The 18,523-nt window shown below is 42.9% G+C and overlaps 1 protein-coding gene across 15 annotated transcripts in view; it reads right to left on the minus strand.

The window, feature by feature from the left end:
• TSPAN4 (tetraspanin 4) overlaps positions 1-18,523 on the minus strand; it is a 460,958-nt gene that overhangs the window by 430,989 nt on the left and 11,446 nt on the right. Inside the window, exon 1 of one of the 15 annotated variants that reach the window (XM_054198968.1) lies at positions 6,613-11,616. The exons of the other annotated variants lie outside the window; for them this stretch is intronic. The gene's annotated coding sequence lies outside the window, so the exon portion shown is untranslated. Of the gene's footprint in view, positions 1-6,612; positions 11,617-18,523 lie in introns of those variants that run through there. 15 annotated transcript variants of the gene reach the window in all.

The raw sequence follows: 18,523 nt of genomic DNA on the forward strand, positions 1-18,523 counted from the left end.
TCTACAGAAGTCAAAATCAGGCCAACATTTAAGGGCCACAAGGGGAATAATACAATGATTGCAAAGGAAAAAAGCAAACAATGGCTAGGTGCTCATATTTGTTTGAGTCATACACACAATGGCATTCATAATGAATACTAATTTTGAGTTCTGCTTTATAAGGCATATTCCTAAAAGGAACTTATTTTCTAATTATGAGCTCCAGTGACCATGCACATTAAACAATGAAAACAAACGGCAGTAGATATTAACATTGTGACAGTCCCATTATCTCCCGAGCAATTCACAAGGATAAAGCTGTTAGCCATCCTCACAGGCAAAATTTACTTGAAATGTCACTTTTATTCAAATTCCTACAGCTGTCAGTTACTCTCCCTCTATCCATATCAAAAGGAGGTAATTAGAGAAAACCGCATTATAAAAATCTTACTTACCAACACTATCTATAGTTTAGAGATCATGTCCCTGAAGTGTTCTTGCTAGCTTTTTAAAAGCATGAACTTGAAACAATCACCCTCTAAAGTGATTGGGAAAGGACCGGAATTTTTTTCCCTCATGATGTTGAGCTTCTTAGGGATTCCCTGCTCATTGTCCTCCTTAAAAATGCAGGGGCAGCAAAGACTTGATCTTCTAGGTTACATGTTCTTCAAGCACAAGAAGGATTGCTATTTTGCCACAGAGCACTTAACACATGTAACAGTCCTTCATTACCTCCTTAAGAGCCTTCATTGGCAAACACAGCAGTACTGTATTTTTCAGCTGAAAGGCTTTAAGCATCTTCTAGATCACAGAATCATTGAATAGTTTGGGTTGGAAGGGACATTAAAAGGTCACCTGTTCCAACTCCCCTGCAATGAACAGGGACATCTTCAACTAGAGCAGGTTGCTCAGAGCCCCATACAACCTGACCTTGAATGTTTCCAGGGATGGGACATCTGCCACCTCTCTGGGCAACCTCTTCCAGTGTTTCACCACCCGCAGCACAAAAATGTTCTTCCTTACATCTAGTCTGAATCTACGCATTCAGTTTAAAACCATTATGCCTTGTCCTGTCACAACAGGCCCTGCTAAGAAGTCTGTCCCTGTCTTTCCTGTAGGACCCCTTGAAGTATTGAAAGGCTGCAATAAGGTCTCTGCGTAGCCTTCACTTCTCCAGGCTGAACAGCCCCAACTCTCTCAGCCTTTCCTCACAGGAGAGGTGCTCCAGACCCCTGATTGTTTTTGTGGCCCTCCTCTGGACCCGCTCCAACAGGTCCATGTCATTGCTGTGCTGAGGGCTCCAGAGCTGGACACAGTACTCCAGGTGGGGTCTCACCAGAGCAGAGCAGAGGGGCAGAATCACCTCCCTCACCCTGCTGGCCATGCTTCTTTTGATGCAGTCCAGGATATTGTTGGCTTTCTGGGCTGCAAGCGCACATTGTTGGCTCATTTCCAACTTTTCATCCACCAGTAGCCCCAAGTCCTTCTTGGCAGGGCTGCTCTCAATCCCTTCATCCCCCAGCCTGTACTGGTACCAAGGGTTGCCCTGACCCAGGTGCAGGACCTTGTACTTGGCCTTGTTGAATCTCATGAGGTTCACATGGGCCCACTTCTTGAGTTTGTCCAGGTCCCTCTGGATGGCATCCTGTCCCTCAAGTGTGTCAACTGCACCACTGAGTTTGATGTCGTCCACAAACTTACTGAGGGTGTACTTGATCCCACTCTCTATGTCACTGATGAAGATATTGAACAGTACTGGTCCTGATACAGACCCCTGATGGACACCACGTGTCACCAATCTCCATCTGGACATTGAGCTGTTGACCACTACCCTCTGGATGTGACCATCCAGCCAATTCCTCATCCACCACACAGTCCACGCACCAAATTCATACCTCTCAAATTTAGGGGGGGCCTGTATCAAAGGCCTTACAGAAGTCCAAATAGATGACATCTGTAGCTCTTCCCTTGTCACTGATATAGTCATTCCATTACAGAAGGCCACTCAGTTCATCAGGCATGACTTTCCCTTGGTGAAGCCAGGCAGGCTGCCTCAAATCAACTTCCTGTCCTCCATGTGCCTTAGCATAGCTTCTAGGAGGATCTGTTCCATGATCTTCCCAGGCCCAGAGGCGAGGCTGACAGGTCGGTAGTTCCCTGGGTCCTCCTTTCTACCCTTTTTAAAAATAGGTGCAATGTTTCCCTTTTTCCACTCACCAGGGACTTCACCTCACTGCCATGACTTTTCAGATATCACGGAGAGTGGCTTGGCAACTATATCAGCCAGTTCCCTCAGGACTCTGGGATGCATCTCGTCAGGTCCCATAGACTTCTGTTCAGGTATGTTCAGGTTCCTCAGGTGGTCACAAACCTGATCCTCTCTTACAGTGGGAGGGACTTTGCTCACCCAGTCCCTGCCTTGAAGTCCACCCCCTCAAGAGGTGTAGAGAGAGAGTTTGCCAGTGAAGACCGAGGCAAAAATGTTGTTGAGTACCTCAGCCTTCTCCTCATCTGTTGTTACCAGTTTGCCAGTCTTGCTCATCGGGAGGTACACTTTCTTTGACCTTCCTTTTCTGGCTGACATACCTGTAGACATCCGTCTTATTATTCTTTGCGTCCCTTGCCAAGTTCGACTTCAGCTGCGTCTTAGCCATCCTGACCCCATCGCTACACAAGTGGGCAGCATCCCTATACTCTTCCCAGGATACCTGTCCCTGCTTCCACTGCCTGTGCATTTCCTTTTTGCCCATTAGTTTTGACCAGCAGGTCTTGACTCAGCCATGCTGGTCACATAAAGGCTCAGCTGAGTCCAACAAGCAAAAGCAGAAGTTTGATGCTCAAGAGCCCCAGCATATACAGCTCCCTAGACGGGGTTTTATTTCCTATTTTATTAGATGCATTAAGCAATAACGAGAGAAGGATGATAGTTTCCAAAGAGATTCACTTACAGCTTCAGCCTTGTAGCAGGTGAATTTCAAAGCCAAATGGTATTACTGAGAGCAAGAAAACACCACCTGATTTAGAAGTGGCTGGAAAGTAAAAGATGTGCAGCCTACAGTAAAGTTAAAACACACCCTTGTAAGACAAAGCCATGTTACTTAACGGTTTTGTGCCTGCTGCATTATTGCTCTCCCAGCACCACAAGTGACTCCAGACAGACATCAAGGCCATAAACAGAACAAAAGTCCAGAAGTCTCAGAGGAGGTAAAACCTACTGTTTTATCAATGGCATAACCTATAGGTATTTTCTAATGCAGCTTTTAACTTAAGCAGGCAATAACTGGCACAATACTACCATCACAGGGCTGAAACCAAAAATAAAAAAGCTACAGGACTGCACAGATGAATCACAGGCTTCTCCCAGGCCATCACTCAGGATAGACACATGGACAAAGAAAAGTTACTTTTGGAAGACATTCAAGTTATCCCCACACAGTGCAAGCAAGAGACTTGCACTGAGAGAACAGCAGCTCATTTCAACTGGGGGAACAGGACTGCTCCTCAATATCCTGAATGTTAAACATTAACCTCTAGCAAGTCTTCCAGTGATTACACAGAACAGACTTCCAGGGACAATAGCATGTGATGAAAGAATATTCAGAGACTAGACTGTGTAAGACTTTTTGCCTTCTATGCACTGTCGCATTTTCTTGCTGGGGTAAAGGATGCAAGCTGGCCTTCGCCTTAGTCTGAATTCCTGAATAGAGACACAAATAGCAGTGATAAAGGCATATGCTTAAAAACAGGATTCCTATGCTGATTCATATTGAAGCTAGGACAGAGAATGACACATGTTCTATATAACACATTTCAGAAGTTTTGAACAAGACATTCAATTTACATTTCTTTTATTAAAAATAGATATGCTTTATTCAGAATTGCTGCTATTTCTATTGTAGTTCGTAAGAAATGTAAATTCCCAGAAGAAAAATGCATTATTCACTTCCAGCGTGTGAATCAAGGAAGATTTGCATGTATTAGACTGACTCAGAGGTGAGTTCAACTAATGCAAATCACATGAAGAATTAACCATAGAATCTACTCATTACACAACAGCAGTGACTGACATCATGTAGCAAAAGAAATATTTTGACCTATCATATGACACTCCCAACATATAAAGATTTCTTTTTCTATGTGAGCACATAAGGGTAACCTAGCAACAGCTAGAGTCTGTACCCTCTTTCACATGCATCTGACCCCAGTAAAGCACATCCTTTGTCCCAAATCCTAACAGGTTTTTGTGGCAGAAACTAGTGAAAGAATAGTGTTCCCAAGAAAATTATGAAATACACAAAAAAATAAACATACTAATACTCCAGTAGGTTAAAGGTTTTGCCGATTTAGTTTTTAGTCTAATGTTCTCTGGGTGCTCAATATATATATAACCAAAACCCTGCTTAGCTCCAGGAAGGTTTACCAGCACTTCAAGTCCAGGATTACGATCCTGCTTTTTGTCTTGTTTCCTACACTCAGGATCCTGAGCTCCATCTCATGGTCACTGCAGTCAAGACTGTAGCTAGCCTTCGTACCCCCAGCCTTCCTTGGTTTTAAGTATGTATGTAAGTAGAATGCCTTCCACTTTTGCTCTGCACATTGCTTGTTCACAGCGCTTTCTTTCCCCTCACGTAGCCCATCACACGCACAGCCCAGATGAGCACCACTAGCCTTACCCAAGTTATTCCCATCAACCAGAAGCAGACATAAGCTGCCTAAATGCGGGCCAACAGGAACGAACCTGTAAAGCAAATAAGATGTTCCCAAGGGCACCCATGACCCACATCATTAGCATTTTGGGATGGGGTACTTTGAACTAGACCACGAGTGTCATATATGCTCCTGGAACACAGCTCACAATTTAGTTTTATCCAAAAAGAAATCAAATACACACTCGGAAACTACTCCATTATTCCAATTTAAGTCCACTAATGTGGGACAATCAGGAGAATTAGCTTCAAAAAATGCACTCCTAATACAAATTAACTGTCCAACATTGGTGCACACACAGAAACCCATTGTCTAATTCACGCTGCATTTGTTGCAAAGGGCCAGTACTACACACTTGGAAGATGCAAGATGCTCTGCAGAAAGCAATGCTGGCCAACCTGAACCCAAGTAATCTTGTCCTAATTCCCGGAAGTTAAGTATCTGTTCAAAACCCCCAAAACACAAAAGGCTTGGTATCTCTTCCAAAATACTTGTTTAAAAGTGACTGAAAGAAATTACACCAAGTAGTATATTTTAATTTTTCTACCTCATTGGCATTTGAATTATTTACATTGTTAGGACATAGAAGTAGTTGGTTTTGAAACACGTTAAAGGACACAATCAGATTAGAAATAAGAAGATGCATTAAGTAGAAATCAGGCTGAAGAAAGATAAATCTTTGGCCACCAGTCCAGCGTTTTACTTGCAGCATTAGGCAACACTTCAGCAAGCACGAAAATGTATACACTAATATACAATGCCCTGTCCTCCAACCAGATGTATTGCTTGGGTTCTTTATAGGAAATTCTGACAAAAAGGGCTTTAAGGCAAATGCTAGTGTTTTCTGTGTGCATTCCAACTAGACAAAAGAATGAACATTAACATTATCCAAAGCTTAAAGTTAGTAGGAAAATATTTTTACATATACATAAGGGGCTGTGTTTGTGCTCATACGTATAATATTGGGTGTTATACAATTAACTGAAAATCAGGTACCTATTTCCATGCTCAAAGGTCAGGTCTTCAAGAGTCCTCACTCTCTGCTGGACAGACTTTGTACAACAGCTAGATCCAGAACAGAGCACTTCTTAAGTTACACACTTGAATAAAAACATCCACCTTTGAAAATATAAATGCCTCCAAAAAAGCACGTGGTTGATTTTACGTATGTATTTTTAGAAGAGGAAAATAAGAATGACTGAAAAGCCTCTTTTAATAAGTATCGTTCTTTTTATCCAGATGTCAAGCTTATCTCCTATCTATGGATACACACATACCTTTGAGAGGCAGTAGAAAATCCCAATTGTAAGTGTAATGCAGGAGCATCTATTCTTAATGACTTGGGCTACCTGTTTCAAATGCCTTGACCAGTGGTCAGTAAACCTACATAGATTAAGAAAATAGTTGTTGGTACTTTTCAAAAGAAGTGGTTGTAAGCCAAAAGGACAAGAAAAATCCTTTATGAGGTCTTCCTCACCCTACTCTTTTCTGGTTTTCTCTAACTATTAAATGGTATAAGGAAAATACATGTCAGCTGCGTTAATGGCCCCTTTTTATGGGAATCCAATATTGAAATGCCATTTTTTTTTAAAAAACAGACAAATATGCAGCCCGGGGCAATTTTGGAAACTTAAGCAAGATATTTGTAAACCTTCCTCCTCCAGACTTCAAGTCAATACACAGGCATTCACAAGCATCAGGAAGAGAATCCCAGCTTCTACTAGGAACCTGAGGTCTTGCTTATTTTTTTTCCATTTATTTGCACACCCAAGTCCAAAAATTCTCAAGCCGAATAGCCACAACAGAACATAGCCATAACAGAACAGTTATTTCCAGAAAGGCACAGCTAAAATATATAACACACCAAAGATCGGAAACCAACAGACCAACAAAGAGTGCCACACAAGCCTCTGTACCCATGAATACCTGGGAGGCTGGACTAAGTGCTTAGGAGACCCAGGCTCCATTCCCAGCTCCAAGAATGCTACAGACACTCCCTGACCATCTTCCTCCATTGAGAGGAGACGTTCCCGAGGACAGGAGCTCTCTTCCCTTGTGCAGTGTCTTAATGCTACAGGGTCTCCAATAACCAGCAGAGCAAAGACTGATTCCCTCCTCTTCACGCCTGCAACAGGAACAGGTTGACATAAAACTACAAGCCATCAGTAGCTGTAAATAAGAGAGAAAAAATACATAATTGAGGCAAATTAGATTTGGAAGAAAACATTTAAGGGAACGGAGTAACACAGCAGTCTTCATCAGACATCACTTAGTCATGATCTGGAGTGTTCACACCTGCTCTGCTCTGTCACAAACTCCCACGGCTCTGAAATGCACTGCAGCAGCACCCCAACACCTCTCCTTCTGCCAAGCCTAAGCAGCGTTACAGGATAATTTTGTTATTCAAGTTCTCATTTGGTTAATCACTGTAACACCTTCAAATCTCTACGGTGTATTTCATGCAGAACATCTGCACAAAGTATAGCAGCCTCGTGGGTCTGCCTCCACCATCCCAGTGCAAACTCCTGAGCTGCTGAACACATGGGTGATTTTGCCACCAGACAGCAGTGGGCTTGTCCACTGGTACAGCAGTCCTCCTTATTTATCTGCATGTTTACACAGTCATTTGGGCCTACTAACAACCCTGTTCTGATTACCATTTCCCATCACTCTTTTTTTGATCTGTTATATCACAGAAGCCTCAGTTCAGAGGAATACTTTGACACGTGCTACTCTGCCTTGGCTAAGCCAGACCAATGCAAGACAGATGTCGGAGCCAAAGCATTCAAGGAAAGAGACTAGGAGGAAATTCTCCATGGACTCTGTGGGTACAGGGGATGTATTACACACACACATTTTGAAAGCCCTTTGAAGTGCTGCTCTCTGTGCCTTCATAGACTTGAAACCCTTTGGAAATGCCGCTCTGAATATGGATTTGTCAGTACTTTGTTAAGTAGGGACCCAGATTACAGGAGAATAAGCAATACAGGACCTTTATTTTCCATACCTTGAAAATTCCTTCAGAGTTCCCCTTTCTTTCACCCCCTCAGGAGTGGATATTTATCTCTGTTACTTCCACACAGACCTGTTTATTTCAGCTCCTACTCCATTACCATCGGTTTGGCAAGTGACACAAGGAATGTTTTGTTGTTGTGATATTTTCAACTGCCTAAACACAAAAGGTTTATACTGCACCTTCCAACAGCCAAATCAGGCCCTTTATTTGAGACACAGTGGCGACAAGAAATTTCAGCAGCATAACCCTTCCATCCCAATTACAGCTGCAGACAGCCACATGAGTTGGTGCCAGTAAAACATAAGTTTCTGCCTCCATGGAAGTGAAATAACCTCTATAGACTGAAAATGGAGGAGGAATAAACAGAAACCAATGTCAAGTCTTGTAACTCATATTAGTGCCTGCATGTGGTTGAGTGTTGAAAGTTTCCAAGGCAAGAAAAGGTGTAGATTTAAAAACATCTTTTTGAAACTGCCACATTCATGGTTTTCAACCCTAACTGTTCCAAGAGCCCTGGGTTCCCCGTATTATCTGGTCAGACATCCTCTTCTGACTCTATAGTATGTAAATGACAGCATTGTCATGATTCCCAACTCCTGGTCTTCTGCCACAGACTGTCAACCTCTCTCATACATCCAAATGGTCTGGGCAAGCCAGAACCACCCCTCCCATATACCCAGAATTAAGGTAATTTACCCAAACCAAAAAATATGCCCTTCTCTACGTATCAACTTGCAACCAAGTTTGCAATGAAACTTTGTCAAGGCCAGCTATGAACATGACCCTTGCCCGCACATCAACAGCTAAGTGCTTAATTTACAAACAGCGCTCCAGTTTACATTGCTGCAAGCCTAAGCCCTGCACACAAGGCACCAAGCAGCTGACCAGAATTATTTTACGTCTGTACAGCAAGACAACCTTCAGCTACCGTATAACTGTAAAGCATACTGCTCTGCACGGGATAGAAAGTTATCATCCAGCAGCTGACTTGCAGTGGTTTTTTTTCTATCCATTGCAGTAGTTGAGTGCTGCCATCAAACCAATTCAGAAAAAAAAATTACTACTATTATACAGTCTTGAACATGACACACCCACCTTCTTTCATCACTGCCAGAAATCTATAAAATCATTTAATCCCAGGTATGGGGCTTGTTCCACCAGACATCCCTCAAAGCACAGCACTGAGTGATTAATATCCTGACCACTCTCAAAATTTACCAATACCACCTCAAGTAGGCTCAAATTCCAGCTTGAGTCCAGCAAAATTCTACCTTACCATTTATGCACCATAAAGGTGTACTGAAGTCTGTGACTTCAGTGTGTCAGCACACAAGTATGTGATGGAATCAAACAAGGTATCCAGCTGCTGGCAAATTCACCTATTTAACTGAATTCAGCATAACTACTCAAAGCCATGTCAGCAGGAAAGAGCTTATGATATGAGTCAGCTGTTTCACCAGCTATTACACTGCAAATCTTCCATCAGGTAAGCTAATAACAGCAAAGCAAGCTACAATACAGATACCATCACCTGCGAACCACTGAGATGTCAACACTCCTAAGTGGTTCTAAGATGGAAAGAAGGGGAGAACTACCCTACAGCAATAGACATTCATATTTGGGTTTTTTTTCTGGCCTAAATCTATGAAGGAATTATTTTTCTATACTACTGATTAACTACTGAAAATACTACTGATTAACCATCCAAACACAAAATGCTGGCTATTAAAGCTGTGTTCTTTCCGTCTCTTTCAAAAGATGTTAGCCACAGTTCAGATACTTAAGTGTGTAAATTCAGCCAGGCATGTTTTACGAAAGCTTTACCTTCTATCATGGCATTTTTGAAGTAGAGAATAGGCTGCCTTACACCCTTCCAACATCATAATGAAAAAGTAACTCTTTCCACGGAATTGAAGAAAATACTGTGGCTAGCAGAGTCCTGTTGAGAGACAGATTAATTATCTACCTGAATGTGCATGCAAGAGTAAGCTTGTCATAGCTAAGGGAAAAAGAAAAAAGTCAATCATTTAGGGAGAGGTAGCAAAGCTGCTGTGCTAATGTTCTTCTCCCTTAGACTTTCTGCACAGCTCAGTGCAACAAGAGAGGTATGGTGTTTAGAAACATCAGTAAAGCAAGATCAGGCTAGGGAATTCGCTGCCTTTTGAATGGGACAAGACAGGTACTACTTGCAACCCACAGTGCCACCCCACTCCACTTTCAAGAGCAGGGAAGCCACATTCTGAGCATCCAACTTAGAAGGGAACACGACGTCCTTCAAAACAATCAAAACAAGAACAAAACAGCGGCCACAAACTGCAGCCTAAAACAAGCATAACCAGAGTGGCAGCTTTCCAGGGACTAGATGTTGCCTGGAGATCCGCACAGTCCAGAGACACCCAGTGGTTGAATCGTTACATCACAAGCACGTATAATTAATTAGAAGGTTAGGGAGAACTGTCTCCCAGTTCATTTATTTAGTACAACCTCAGACTGACTACTCTGCTCACCTCAGACCCGGGGTGGGAGTGGACAGGGAGGTCTCGGAGAGAGACCTGATTCTGAATGAGTGACAAACAGCAAGAAACTTCAGAGAAAGGAGGAATCTGCAAGGTTTCACACTAAGCTTTATCTTGCGCCTGTAGATGTCACGACATCCTCTGGCCCTTCCTGTGCTCTGCCACTCCTGAGAAAGTTCTTGCAGGCAAGGCTCTGCCTTATTTGAGATCTCTGGCTGAGTTTGGGTAACCATTACCTGCAGTCGAGACAGGGTAAGTGCTATGCCACGCTGAAGGTCAAGTAGCAGCTAAATGCTCCTTGTTGACCTGCTACCCTTGCCAGCAGCAGCTACACTTCCTGGCTAAAAGGAGACTTAATGACCCACAACAACTCAAGATCAAGAGAGATGTGCAAAACAAAAGTAAGGCATCACCCTTCACATTACTAGCAGCATAAGACCAGACTCTATACTAGAAAGAGAGAGAAGGAAAATAGATCCAACTTGAATCAAGCTTTTAACAGCTCTACAAAACTATAAGCAAGAGTTTCCTTTAAACCCAAGCAGCAGCAAAGCTGCAAAAAGGTGGCATGCACAATGGGTCTCCCATGCATTGCATGGCCTCTCCAACACTAGGCTTGACTCCATCCAACCCAGCTTTAGGTATTCATGAAATACCCAAGTTAGGTGGATCATCATAGCTTCCTCGAAGGTCAATGGAGAGAGATGGACACCTTTACCCACTAAAAGGGAAGTCATCATTTAGACAAAAGCATCTCTCCACCTCTTATTTTAGACCCTTCAATTAAGTGGCATGAATCCAAGCCAAAGTGTATTAGGAACAGCTGGATTACACAGGGCCAACTAAACAGGATTAATATCATGCTCCCTTCCTTGGCACTGTCATTAAATCTGAGAAGCAATGCTCAATTCAGATGAAAATAAATGGTGAAAGTACAGTAATCTCCAGAGAGACAAAGAAATGCATATTTTAAGCTTCTTTGTGGCTCCTTCTGGAAAACAGCAAGGAAAAACTTTGTTTACAACCCATACCATGTGCACAAAGACAAATGCAACCTTCAGTCAAGTTCCATCAAAGAAAACTTGGGGTTTTTTCTAGAATTGTCATTTTTCAAAGGAAACAGTGCTTTTCTGGAAATAGCAACTATATTGTAGCAAGGGACAAACATCAGGGAAAAGTAATAGGTCAAGTGCATGAACGGGTGACCTCACTGTGATCATTCTACCATAAGAGACTTAAGAATAGTTTCATTCCCTGACAGAAAGCTCAGAAATGCTGCAGCAGCAGTAACTCAGAAACACTACCATGACTCACTTGTGTTCAACCAAGGATCAATTCAGATGCTCAGGAGAAACAACGAAGGCATCAAACAGGACACAGGGCAGTCAATACAACATGGCAGCACAACCAGGACTTGAGCCATAGCTCCTTTCACTGACTTGCTGGGCACCTCACTTTCTGCCTCACTTCTTACATCTCACAAAAAACAAAAAAAAAAACAAAAAAAAAAAAAACACCATCTTTTAGCAGAGGTTTGACCTACAGGTGAACATTACTGATAACCAGTAGGTGTTCTCAGAATACAAGCTGATCGTGGCATACTTGTGACAAAGAAAACAGTATGAGGTTTCACATTCCAACACCCCTAACCCTAAAGATGTACTGAACACAGAAAGGAAGTGAGGAAAATATCCCAAATATTGCAGGAAAACTCAGACAGAGCAGCTGTATAAACCTGAGAAAACAGAGAGCAGGCAAGGCTGATCACTGAGAACAGCACATGGCTAGTGTGAAATGAGAGAGCACAAGCAAGCTTGGATGGCCTGAGGTCTTCTCTCAAGCAGAGCGCAGCATTCAGGATCCTGCTTGCCCCCTTAAATCACACTATCTGCTCGTGTGTTCTGCTATCAGAATTGGCAAAAAAATGAAAGAAGAAAAGAAGAAACAGGTAGGGGACAGAGCTAGGTCAGCTGCAGCCCCCTTCTCTCAGCTGCTCAGAGCTCCAGCTTCCGCTATTTGCCTCTTCTTCAGTCCTGGCCATGCAATCCCCCATATGACTCAAATTTGTGGCACTTGCTCCGCACCACTGTGCATAGAGACACTGACACTCACACCACATTCTACTTCATCAGCGACATATATAAGCAGCAAAAAATTAAGAGGAAAGGTTCCTTCTCCCTCCCTCCTCCTGCGTCATTAGAGCCTCATCTTTTGCTCTGCAAAGCTTTTAAAAAAACAGATCTGAAATGAAATGGGAGGGGTGTAAAAAGTGTCTAGAACAAAATACCATATGTGCAATGCCTCTTCTCCCATTCTGTGAGCTGCAAAAGAAAACAGCACCTCCCCTGACAGAAGCAACAGGGCTGTCTTAAGTAATTGGGGGATGAGGGGAGAAGAAAGGGGCAAGAAAAACACGTACTGTTTTTCAGCAGACATAAGTAAGAAAGTTACAGAAGTGACAGCTTCACTGCCTCCCTGCCCAGCTGGCTCTGCAACCTGCCTAGAAGCAGCATCCAACACCACAGGAAGGGCTGGCTTTATTTTTGACACTGTTGGCCGGTGGCCTTATACACAGGATTACAGAATGCTGCCTTCCTCACAAGTTATAATGGGGAAATTTATTTTCATTGGCATAAACAGAGAAGGAGAGCCAGTCTGATCCACTCTGCAGCAGCAGGACACTGTGAAAGGCAATTTTACATGTGTACATCATACAGTCATAACACAGTATGCATATTATGCACACCCTATCTTAGAAGGAAACTTTTCAAGAGAGACCTTTGATTTCTGAAGATAAATGGAACCATCTACAGTCAGGATCTTCAGCCTTCAATCCCCATCACCCATGTGCTACGACATCAAAGTAAAACCCTGTTTTGATTTCCTTCATGACTTTCAACTCCCCATTCCCTCATATTTCCACAGCAATCTGCCCTATAAAGTCACAAGAGGATTTTCCCACCCTATTGACATCATCTCCTCCTTGTTACACCCAGTCCAGTCCATGCCACTCAGCCCAAGCTGCAGGCCGAGCGCTGTGTAAACAGTACCAGATACATCGCAATCCAATTGTCCTTGCTGATATTAAGGCTCATAGACTACTAGAAGTCACGGCCAGACTAGTGAGCAGCAACTTTCTGCGAGCGTGTGGTTATGCAAACTGTTCTACAGTAAATCCAGAAACTAATAATAGTCACACACTGCTCTCATCATCTCCACACACACATGCACTTACACACACAGGTGCTAAATACCAGCCTGACTTTTTGCATCCTCTGTGACTTCTTCCTTTTCCAGTCCCTCAAATTTCTAGCGTCCACTCTGACCCTTCAGACTTAGTAAACAATGAGGCAGCTTGGCATATCAGATTTCAGAAAAGCTTCTTTTTCCCCAATATTTCCAGCTTTCAGTCACTCCCTTACACCCCAGCTCTTCCAAATTGTAGCTCAGACACGTCCCCCGACTTGTTTGCCAATATCCTTGCAGCTGACCAAATGCTTAGCTCCTCTGTAGTGCTATCATATGTAAATCTTCAAATACGTCAAATCAAGATGAGATGTTCCAAATAAAAAAAAAAAAACAAACAACAAAAAAAAACTACACACCCCCAAACACAAACAACTGAAATGCTGAAATGACTGCTAAAATCATCAATATATCAGCTGCAATAGCAACATTTTGGAGGGGATTTTTCTGAGGCTTTTTATTATTACTATTATTATATCTGCAGAAGACAAGCCAAGAAAAGAGAGAAATAGACAGAACCAAGCCCTGCATCCGAGCAATCTCTCTGCAAGCAAATGCAGACACATTCCAGGGCTGGCAGAAAACTGTGCTGAAATTAAGTAGCGTTGGTTCTGACGGAAACACAATTTTTCAGATCTGGTATGAAATCTGTAATGCATGCCACTGAATAAAAGCTTCTATAGGCTGTACAGCAGCACCTAAGTATTTGTCCTACTGCTGTTCATCCATAGCTGGCACACATTCAGAGACTGCAAAGACAAAGCCAAACCAAAGCTCAGACTGACTTTTCTACCTCCAATTTGCATTGCACTTTTCCCTCCAGGGATCTCGCATGGTTTGGTTTGGATTCCATCCCAGCTCAGTCCCGAACAGAGAGACATATCAAACAATTTCAATGCACCAATACATTTCATTTTAAATTTAAGTATTTGAAATGACTTTGAATGCACATTCTTGACATTTCAATACTATTCTGGATAACTTTTTAATTCACTCATTTTTTTACTAAGTAGTTGGTTGGTTAGAGTGTAGTTAGTGTTGGTCAGCATTTATTGGACTAGACTAAAAACAGAATAAGACTGCACCAAGACAGACATCCACAGAATGAAAGCTCTTAGGGTAGAGTAGCATCCTCCCATGGGAAATGGAAACTTCGCCACTAGCTATTCAAAATTTGTTTGTATCAAACACTGTCCACCATGAAGCAGGACAAAGCCATGAGCCAAGTGCAAAAAAAGGGAACACCATGAGGCAAATAAGCTAGTTCTGACTTTCACCCCTTTCACTGCAGAGGCAGATAAGGGGACAACAAACTACCAAATGCTTTGAGGATGTGGGGCAAATATGCAGGGTCAGAGCCAACTCTGCAACTTATACAAAAGCCTGTCCAACAGAAATAATCACCAATAGGCAAAGGCAGTGTTAATACATACATTCTGTGTGTATATAGTTATGCATACACTAAGAGAATACCATGAGGAGGGGTCTTCAAAGCCATTTTTTCTCTCTGTAACAAGTAACTTAGGCAGCAGTAAGGGACCATTGGCTCACTCACAGCAGCACTTGCCGTCAGAGTCAATACTGTGCACAATAAATGTGGCTTCCAGTTGCCAAAAGCCACAGGGTGCAAAAGCAGTCTGACTTTGGATGAATTATTGCTAGGATGAATCTGCAACAGGTACACTGGATACATAGAGAAAGAACCGGGGTGGGGGTGGTGGGTGGGCGGGGGGAGGAGGCAAGAAAACAAGGCTTATTAAGCTGTAAATGCTTTGATATAGAGAATCTTGTGTGTTCTTACATTGACTGAAACAATGGCCCACAACTGGTTCTCCTTTCATAATACAGTATAAAAGAACCTGAAACCATTATTGTCTAGCAATGGCTCATCATGGGTCCCATGAATAAAGGATTTGGCAATAACCCAGCAGCCACAAGGCTTATGACAGCTTTCTCAGGAACTTATGAGAATTTGACTTCTTTCCAATAACTCCCTTAGGCTCCCAGAGGAATCCCCAAACAGCTTTTCAAGCCCTAGGAGTCGGGCCAGTTGACAGCAAAGAGGATACCCAAAAGGCACTGCAATGACAATCCCCCAGCAAAGCAGGAATGCAGGCAAGCAATAAAACTGATGCTAAACAGGTCCACAACAAACTGGCTCTAGCCATAATTTAAACAGTAGGGCACTGCCAAAATGAAATGGTCATTTACTGACAGAGAGAGCAAAGAAACATAAAACCCCAATAGAACAGTAAGAGATCACAGACTACTTTGAGAAAACAAATGCTTCTTAAGCCTACCACTGCATCTAGATGAAGAAATCTCTTCTACTTCTGAGCGTAGCTCTCTGTGTCCTCACCTCTAGCAGAGGAGCAGGATCTTTGGGGCAGTTCTTGTTTTCTGGTATAAGGCATTCTATTATCCATTCTTCAAGTAAGAAATTTTCTTGTGTGTGTGACAGAAAAGTCCTAGTCATCCCATGGTCCCTTTCCTCCAAATGTCCTGATTCACTATGATAAAGGCAGAATGCCTAAGCACCAGTAGCAGTACAGGCAGAGCACTGCAGCACAGCCCTAGCCCACTACCACTGTGGCTGAAAATAGGAATCCTTGAAAGAGGGCATCGAACTGACACTTCTCTACAGCAGCAATAGCTCTTCTGAGCGCCACAAACCCTTCCTTGGTCTGTGAAATGGCTGCACACACATGGGAAAGCCATTTTTTCACCCACATACCATTTTGTTCTGCAGGATAGAAGGGAAAGGGTATTTGTTCAGCATGCATTTTAAGAAGAACAAGCACCTCTGCTTTAAACCGACCCCACGCACTGGGGATGTTGCTCAATAGCAAAGCAGAAAAATACATCTCCTTTGCAGAAATGCAAATACATCCAAATACACCTCTGGCCCAGATGAAAACAGGTGGCGTCCTTTGTGTAACACTGTGCATGGCTAACATTCACCCACATAACAGATAAACCACTGCACAATTCAGTTATTATAGAGCTAAGCAGAATCCACGCACGCACATACAGGCATTCATCTTCAGAGGTTTCTCAATACAAACAGAAAAAGCTATCTTTCAGAATACAAGAACTTTCTTTAATATCAAGCTTTTTAGCTTCTCTATGGAGAATGGCAAATGTCATAAATCAAGAAAAGAAGTGAAGCAGCTTGACAAGGTCATACAAGAGACCTGCAGGAAAAAGCCGTGTCTGGGGGGATGTCCCAGGAAAGAGAAGCCATGTCCATTCGCTCAGCATGCCACTCATCAGGCCAGGGGGATGCAAGGTGGAAAGATGTCTTTCTTTTATGCCTCCTTGAGAGAGCGCCAATTTAAGGGATCAAAGTAATTTGTGAGTCCTCAAAATACTCAGCATATCCTAATGGAGATGGGGAAAATGCTCTCCAAATAGCTTTGGGGAGAGCAGAAGTATATATAGTTAAGTACCATTTTAGATCAGGCAGGGATTTGAAAGCAAGCTGCAAACAAAACTGCAGCCTTGATCTCGATGTTCTTTTTACTTAGGCCAAAAATGAATGCAAAACCTCAACCAAACCCATCAGTCCCTGGGCACAGCTCAAGCAGCCTATTGTTCCAAAAGGATTTATCAATCACTACAGACAGCCCTCTCTGATCAGGTCATATGATTGAAGGCTTTACTTTATTATTCCCTCACACCACCACCAAGCAAAGCAGCAGCAGCGTATCAGATCAGACAAAGGAACTGCTGCCCTTCAGAACAGACTCCTGAATAACTGCTCCCTGATGTGCACACGTGTGTGATTTAGCTGTGCGCAGTGGGAATGCAAGAGTAACGTGCCACGTGTGCCATTATTTACTGAGTGTAAAGAGGCAACATAACCGAAAACAACTAGGACGTTCAGAAGTCAGGTTAGTCTTGTATCTCGAGTTTATTAAAACTTCATGATTATTTAACCCGGTATGTTGCAGCATTCTCAAGTACTATAAACATGCTGAAGAGTGCTAGAACTGATGGGTAGAGGCAAGAGATGATGGAAAACTCAGTGAAAGCTAGATCTCGACAATGCGGTGCCAGCTCCAACATACTGTGTTTCACCAATGTGCAGGCCTCAGGGCTTCTCTGCAGCAAGCTAAAGCCCCTTCCTCAACTTTCTAGTCCCGAGGCTACTGCACCCCACAGTTCCCCAACCCTCAGCTACTCCAGTGCCACTGTGTTGTGATTAAAATGCTGGAACTGGCTCTTGAATGAAATTCACCTGCAAGCAAAACCGCTTTAAAATCCATATTCATAAAGAACGTTTGAGGATGTACAGGCATCTCCCCCTTTACCCACTGAAACAGTTCCTAGTCTTTCATACAAAACATGCCATAATTTCTTCCTTTCCTGCAGAGCAGTCACTGTGCATGTGTCTACCACTGTATTACCTCAGTATTTTTTTCCAGAAGCGCTTCTCTAACAAAAAGGAATTCACTCGTACAAAGCAAACTGTTTTGCTTCTGCAAAATTTCATTTGAGAATCCACAGTTAAAGTGCAGGACCCCTACGGTTACCAGTTCTGCAGTGTGATAGCTTCAGCATCCCTTGTGAGATGAAGCATGTCACCTTAATGCATCCTTAAGGTGAGAGAACAACCAAGCTGATTGGCTTCATCACCCTAAGGACACACAAAGTGACATACTTAATCTGATGAGAGACACTAAAGCAGTGCCTCTTAATATTTTATAAAACATTTGGCTGTTTTTAATTTTAAAAACAGCAGCTCAATAAACAAAGCAATGGAATGTTCCCTGTGGATAGCAAAATGATAGGTGCACAGCAGCCCACTCATCTGAGTGGTAACATGATATCCTCTGCGTTGACTGTTCTCCCCATGACCACGCTGGAAGCCCTGTACAGTGGAAGGTCTCAGGCTGTGCACACCAACATGGACTTTCCCAGAAATAGCTGTCTTTCACCAGGGCACAGCACATAGCCGGGGTAGCTTTGGAGCTGATTTAGGACATCGAGCTTCCATACAGGACCTTAATCTGGACACAACAGGTTGCCATGCTCAAGCCGAGTAAGCCGTTTTAAT

The sequence above is a fragment of the Rissa tridactyla genome, chromosome 4 (genome assembly GCF_028500815.1).
Source record: "Rissa tridactyla isolate bRisTri1 chromosome 4, bRisTri1.patW.cur.20221130, whole genome shotgun sequence".
NCBI classification, from domain to species: domain Eukaryota; kingdom Metazoa; phylum Chordata; class Aves; order Charadriiformes; family Laridae; genus Rissa; species Rissa tridactyla.